Source organism: Phyllobates terribilis, unplaced genomic scaffold (genome assembly GCF_046119375.1).
Source record: "Phyllobates terribilis strain yellow unplaced genomic scaffold, ASM4611937v1 Scaffold_388__1_contigs__length_1821495, whole genome shotgun sequence".
In the NCBI taxonomy this organism is placed as follows: domain Eukaryota; kingdom Metazoa; phylum Chordata; class Amphibia; order Anura; family Dendrobatidae; genus Phyllobates; species Phyllobates terribilis.
Window position 1 is genome coordinate 995,001 of NW_027363148.1, and position 7,500 is coordinate 1,002,500.

Genomic DNA, 7,500 nt, shown 5'->3' on the forward strand with positions numbered 1-7,500 from the left:
CACGCCTGGGTGGGTGGGCGCCCCGCCGTTCGCCTGTGCGGGTCGTCAGACCGCTGCCTTCGCTCGGTTCGAATCAAACTCCCCACAGCTCGGCCACCTCCGCAGACGGGATGCGAGGCCGGCGTGCGCGCCCAAAGATAGGTGTCGGAAGCCCGGGGGTAGAGGAGGAAGGGGACCGCTCACCTTAAGCCGGCGCGAGCTCCAAAGCCCGGGCCGAGCGAGCGGCGCCACCTCCCCACCCAGGAGCGCTGCGCCAGATCGATCGGAGGAAGATCAGGGGGTCGTGGAGGGACTTGCCCAAGTACGGAGGCTGCAAACCCCTGTCGTCGGGAGATGCGTGCCCAAGAGTCCTGGAAGCGAGACTCGGGTACAGGCGCCCTTGCAGAGGGGGTACTGGATGTGGAACAGCACTGGGGTCAAAGCCACGAAAGCATCCGCCCTCATGGAGCCTCTCCTCAGCCTAAAAATCCAGATTTTAGCCTTGACGGCGCCCCCATGTGGAGAACCAGGGCCCGCGGGGGGTCTGGCCAGGCTCACTTCAACCCAGGAACACCTCTCTTACTTGGGATGGGCGACCGGCAAAAGCCCCCCCACGCAGCTGCGGAAGTCTGGGTTCAGCCAAGGTGCAGACCTCCAGCTGAACAGGGACTCATAGCCAAAACACGTGCCCGGGTCTACAGAGGTGAAAACCAGCTTAAATGAGTCGAAATGTGTCGAGGATGAGAGGTCCGTCTCTCTTATATATCCTGCCGGTGGTGTGCAAAACCCTGTCGTCAGGAGATGCATGCCCAAGAGTCCTGGAAGCGAGACTCGGGTACAGGCGCCCTTGCAGAGGGGGTACTGGATGTGGAACAGCACTGGGGTCAAAGCCACGAAAGCATCCGCCCTCATGGAGCCTCTCCTCAGCCTAAAAATCCAGATTTTAGCCTTGACGGCGCCCCCATGTGGAGAACCAGGGCCCGCGGGGGGTCTGGCCAGGCTCACTTCAACCCAGGAACACCTCTCTTACTTGGGATGGGCGACCGGCAAAAGCCCCCCCACGCAGCTGCGGAAGTCTGGGTTCAGCCAAGGTGCAGACCTCCAGCTGAACAGGGACTCATAGCCAAAACACGTGCCCGGGTCTACAGAGGTGAAAACCAGCTTAAATGAGTCGAAATGTGTCGGGGCCGAGAGGTCCGTCTCTCTTATATATTCTGCCGGTGGTGTGCAAAACTGGGTATTTGCATTGGGTGTCACCCTATACCCACTTTAGGGACACATGTCAAAAAGTACCCGATCGCCTGGAACTGTTAGGCGGATTCGGCTCCCTGAAATTTCCTCATTCTGGTTCTTTTTCACTTTTTTTCTATTTTGCGACATATAGTGAGCAGGCTGCATTACTGGTACCGGGGAGACCCCAAAACACTTGGAACTGGTGAGCGGGCTCAATTTATCAACGATTTGTGGGTCCTGGAAGTCAAAATTCTGACTTCTGAAAAAGACTAAGTATCAAGGACTCATCGGAGGAATCGCTCTGGAACTGAAATCGGATGCGCGCACTGTCATGCTCCCCTGTCTGGAAGTCTGACAAAAGTTGAAAAATTTTCTAAGTCCAGAAAAAATTTTTTTTTCAACTTTTTTTCAATTTTCCCCATGTGGGATATATATTTTACCCACACATATGAAGCCCTCCTGGGATGCCCTATAACATACTAGAACCTCATTTTGTGGAAGTTTTCACAAAATTGTGAAATTTTCAAAAACTCAGAAATTTTGGCAAAAACGACTAAGTATCAAGGACTCATCGCGCGAATCGCTCTGGAACTGAAATCGGATGCGCGCACTGTCATGCTCCCCTGTCTGGAAGTCTGACAAAAGTTGAAAAATTTTCTAAGTCCAGAAAAAATTTTTTTTTCAACTTTTTTTCAATTTTCCCCCTGTGGCATATATATTTTACCCACACTTTTGGAGCCCTCCTGGGATGCCCTCTAACATAGTATAACCTCATTTTGTGGAAGTTTTCACAAAATTGTGAAATTTTCAAAAAAGTCAGAAATTTGGCCAAAAACGACTAAGTATCAAGGACTCATCGGAGGAATCGCTCTGGAACTGAAATCGGATGCGCGCACTGTCATGCTCCCCTGTCTGGAAGTCTGACAAAAGTTGAAAAATTTTCTAAGTCCAGAAAAAATTTTTTTTTCAACTTTTTTTCAATTTTCCCCCTGTGGCATATATATTTTACCCACACATATGAAGCCCTCCTGGGATGCCCTATAACATACTAGAACCTCATTTTGTGGAAGTTTTCACAAATTTGTGAAATTTTCAAAAAAGTCAGAAATTTGGCCAAAAACGACTAAGTATCAAGGACTCATCGGAGGAATCGCTCTGGAACTGAAATCGGATGCGCGCACTGACATGCTCCCCTGTCTGGAAGTCTGACACAAGTTGAAAAATTTTCTAAGTCCCGAAAAAATTTTTTTTTCAACTTTTTTTCAATTTTCCCCATGTGGGATATATATTTTACCCACACATATGAAGCCCTCCTGGGATGCCCTATAACATACTAGAACCTCATTTTGTGGAAGTTTTCACAAATTTGTGAAATTTTCAAAAAAGTCAGAAATTTGGCCAAAAACGACTAAGTATCAAGGACTCATCGCGCGAATCGCTCTGGAACTGAAATCGGATGCGCGCACTGTCATGCTCCCCTGTCTGGAAGTCTGACAAAAGTTGAAAAATTTTCTAAGTCCAGAAAAAATTTTTTTTTCAACTTTTTTTCAATTTTCCCCCTGTGGCATATATATTTTACCCACACATATGAAGCCCTCCTGGGATGCCCTATAACATACTAGAACCTCATTTTGTGGAAGTTTTCACAAATTTGTGAAATTTTCAAAAAGTCAGAAATTTTGGCAAAAACGACTAAGTATCAAGGACTCATCGCGCGAATCGCTCTGGAACTGAAATCGGATGCGCGCACTGACATGCTCCCCTCTCTGGAAGTCTGACACAAGTTGAAAAATTTTCTAAGTCCCAAAAAATTTTTTTTTTCAACTTTTTTTCAATTTTCCCCCTGTGGGATATATATTTTACCCACACATATGAAGCCCTCCTGGGATGCCCTATAACATACTAGAACCTCATTTTGTGGAAGTTTTCACAAATTTGTGAAATTTTCAAAAAGTCAGAAATTTTGGCAAAAACGACTAAGTATCAAGGACTCATCGCGCGAATCGCTCTGGAACTGAAATCGGATGCGCGCACTGACATGCTCCCCTCTCTGGAAGTCTGACACAAGTCGAAAAATTTTCTAAGTCAGAAAAAATTTTTTTTTTCAACTTTTTTTCAATTTTCCCCCTGTGGGATATATATTTTACCCACACTTTTGGAGCCCTCCTGGGATGCCCTATAACATACTAGAACCTCATTTTGTGGAAGTTTTCACAAAATTGTGAAATTTTCAAAAAAGTCAGAAATTTTGGCAAAAACGACTAAGTATCAAGGACTCATCGCGCGAATCGCTCTGGAACTGAAATCGGATGCGCGCACAGTCATGCTCCCCTGTCTGGAAGTCTGACAAAAGTTGAAAAATTTTCTAAGTCCCAAAAAATTTTTTTTTTCAACTTTTTTTCAATTTTCCCCCTGTGGGATATATATTTTACCCACACATATGAAGCCCTCCTGGGATGCCCTATAACATACTAGAACCTCATTTTGTGGAAGTTTTCACAAATTTGTGAAATTTTCAAAAAAGTCAGAAATTTGGCCAAAAACGACTAAGTATCAAGGACTCATCGCGCGAATCGCTCTGGAACTGAAATCGGATGCGCGCACAGACATGCTCCCCTCTCTGGAAGTCTGACACAAGTCGAAAAATTTTCTAAGTCAGAAAAAATTTTTTTTTTCAACTTTTTTTCAATTTTCCCCCTGTGGGATATATATTTTACCCACACTTTTGGAGCCCTCCTGGGATGCCCTCTAACATACTAGAACCTCATTTTGTGGAAGTTTTCACAAAATTGTGAAATTTTCAAAAAAGTCAGAAATTTTGGCAAAAACGACTAAGTATCAAGGACTCATCGCGCGAATCGCTCTGGAACTGAAATCGGATGCGCGCACAGTCATGCTCCCCTGTCTGGAAGTCTGACAAAAGTTGAAAAATTTTCTAAGTCCCAAAAAATTTTTTTTTTCAACTTTTTTTCAATTTTCCCCCTGTGGGATATATATTTTACCCACACATATGAAGCCCTCCTGGGATGCCCTATAACATACTAGAACCTCATTTTGTGGAAGTTTTCACAAATTTGTGAAATTTTCAAAAAAGTCAGAAATTTGGCCAAAAACGACTAAGTATCAAGGACTCATCGGAGGAATCGCTCTGGAACTGAAATCGGATGCGCGCACTGACATGCTCCCCTGTCTGGAAGTCTGACACAAGTCGAAAAATTTTCTAAGTCCAGAAAAAATTTTTTTTTCAACTTTTTTTCAATTTTCCCCATGTGGGATATATATTTTACCCACACATATGAAGCCCTCCTGGGATGCCCTATAACATACTAGAACCTCATTTTGTGGAAGTTTTCACAAATTTGTGAAATTTTCAAAAAAGTCAGAAATTTGGCCAAAAACGACTAAGTATCAAGGACTCATCGGAGGAATCGCTCTGGAACTGAAATCGGATGCGCGCACTGACATGCTCCCCTGTCTGGAAGTCTGACACAAGTTGAAAAATTTTCTAAGTCCAGAAAAATTTTTTTTTTCAACTTTTTTTCAATTTTCCCCCTGTGGCATATATATTTTACCCACACATATGAAGCCCTCCTGGGATGCCCTATAACATACTAGAACCTCATTTTGTGGAAGTTTTCACAAATTTGTGAAATTTTCAAAAAAGTCAGAAATTTGGCCAAAAACGACTAAGTATCAAGGACTCATCGGAGGAATCGCTCTGGAACTGAAATCGGATGCGCGCACTGACATGCTCCCCTCTCTGGAAGTCTGACACAAGTCGAAAAATTTTCTAAGTCCAGAAAAAAAAAGTTTTTCAACTTTACCCTTTAGGGATTTGAACCCAGGACCCTAGCAATAGCAAGGCTTCAGCGCTGACACCTGCGCCACCGTGGCCTCACAAACCAAATATCTGAAAATGAGGTTCCTCTCATCCTCTCATATAGCGCAAAAGAACAAACGTATATGAGATAGGTTAGGGTTTTTCCCGTCAACGCTGCTGATGATTTTCAACCGTGCAGGTGGCATCCTTATGGCTGCCTCAACCCCTGTGATGCCGTATAGAAGATATAGGTGATTTTCCTAGAGCGGAAGCTCATCAACCGCTCGGCTGATGGTACCTGGATGTGTGCAGCGGAAAGAAAGATCACCTCCGGTGCAGATGCAAGGACTTTAAAGCTCCGTTTGGCTGCGGGAAATGTGTCGCTATGAAGCGGTAAGTAAAAGTCATCCGTCGCCCACATATAGGTGTATGTAACCGCCACACAAGGCTGCGGCGGACCCCATGTTGCAGGGTTGTAAAACCGCGGTGATCGTTTGTATTATTTCCCCACAGCCACCAACGTACACCGCTGACATGCCCCATATGCCACAGGGTGACGAAATACCTGTCCACACATCTGAGAAGGGTGTGCATGAGGTCCGAAAGCAACTCGGAGATAAAAACAAACTTGGCCGTCGTCAAAGATCGACTTAGACTTGTTGCGGCTAAAGGCACATCTATAGCATTCAGCGAGCTCAAGCCTCTGCAATCCCTGGAAGATACGGTAGCATTTGTAGAAAGTCGTGGGTATTTTATAGTGAACAAACCTACATTTCAGTTAGACCACATACCGCTGACCTTTGAAGGACAGACCCAGGCGCCAACAGACTATTTGCCCCCCTGCTACCTGCCCACTGTGGACTCAGATTCACATATGATGGACCCGCTTGTTCCTGAACAGTCTCCAGACCATTTTGAGGGAGCCCCATGCCCCGAGTCGGACCCCTTTGAGGTCATGGACGGCAGCACACAAAACATTCAGTCTAGGCGATGGAAAAATGAAAGCTCCCTGGCTAGAACGGACGCCGGCTTGTATAGGCGTCACTCAGTAAATAGCCCCATGTTGAAGAGCTTCCGCACATATTTGACAGTAACCCGTGGGGTCCCTAATTGTAACCAGGAGGTATCAAATGTCGCTCGGTTTCTTTTCTTTATCAACCCACGATTTATAACTCTGGAGTACTTAAACAAACCCACAAAAGTGAATGATTTTTTTAAAAAACTTAGCAGCCTCAAACTATCGAACCAGACCTCCCTCAAAATACTGAAACACATTCGGCGATTCACCACCTACCAGATGAGGGGCACACAACTGAGCATAGAGAATCCTCAGCTATACCGGGCGTGTGAGGTGTTTATGAGCTTTACGGAGGACCTGCGTAAGACGTTGTACAGGGGAGTCTGCCAAGACTCAGTGAGCAAGAGGTACCCAATATTCGGAGAGATTTTTACCAAACATCGGCTGTCGGGTAAAAGAATTATATAACTGTATTTCACCCCACAGGTACGATACGCTGATGAAGCCCTCGAAAACACCGAATGACTGCCAGAAAATACTGAACGAAGCGAGACCCACATTTCTAGCGTGCATAGAGAATGTCCAGGAGGGGGGATCAGAAGAGGACCGAAGGGAAGTTATTCTGTACCTCCAGGCTCTTCTGATTCTAAGACACCTCCAAAGGCCAGGTGTTGTGCGCAATTTGACCGTAAGTAGTGTTAGTCTGCATGGGCAGCGGTCATTGCGGAACCGTCTCAATCATCTCCCTTCTTTTTACACCTTAGGTTTCAGAGTGGAACGGGAGGACCTATCACATGTACCGCGGTGTTCGAAAGACGATTGTCGGTGTGAAAACACACAAGTGTGCATCCACGCAAGTAGCATCGTTCGTGCTTTCAGAGGAAGAACATTCGGTAAGGTTTCTACAAGCCAGGGGACCCGGGCTACCCGACTCCACATGGGGTTGAAACCCCTCTGTTGCCCCCATGAAAAACTCGAGATCAAGTTTTTTTTTTCTTTTTCAGTGGTTCAAAGTCTACGCAGAACATATCAGACCTGCCATTGCTGCTGGCCGAGAAATCGCAAACTTTTTTCTGACGTGTACCGGGAAGGTCGTAAGGAACCCATCCGCTGCTCTCCGGCGTTATCATGAAAGGTAGGGGAAGGATGTCCAGTGAAAACTACCATATGCAGCTACATGCACTGATTTTTTTTTCCTCCACAGCTACAGCCTTCCACATATCACCAGCCATTTTGCACGACGTGTATGTGAAACGTGGACTCTCTCACGATATTCCGATTCCGAAAAGCACTTATTCGCACGATATCTGGCGCACACAAACGGTATGGCTGAGAAAGTTTACCGGGAGAAAACACTTGGGGATATGTGTCTTGCCCATGAATTGGTAATAAATTCGGGGCAGGCTGTCGGAGACGACAGCCAGGCTGATGGAGACGACTGGCGGGCTGA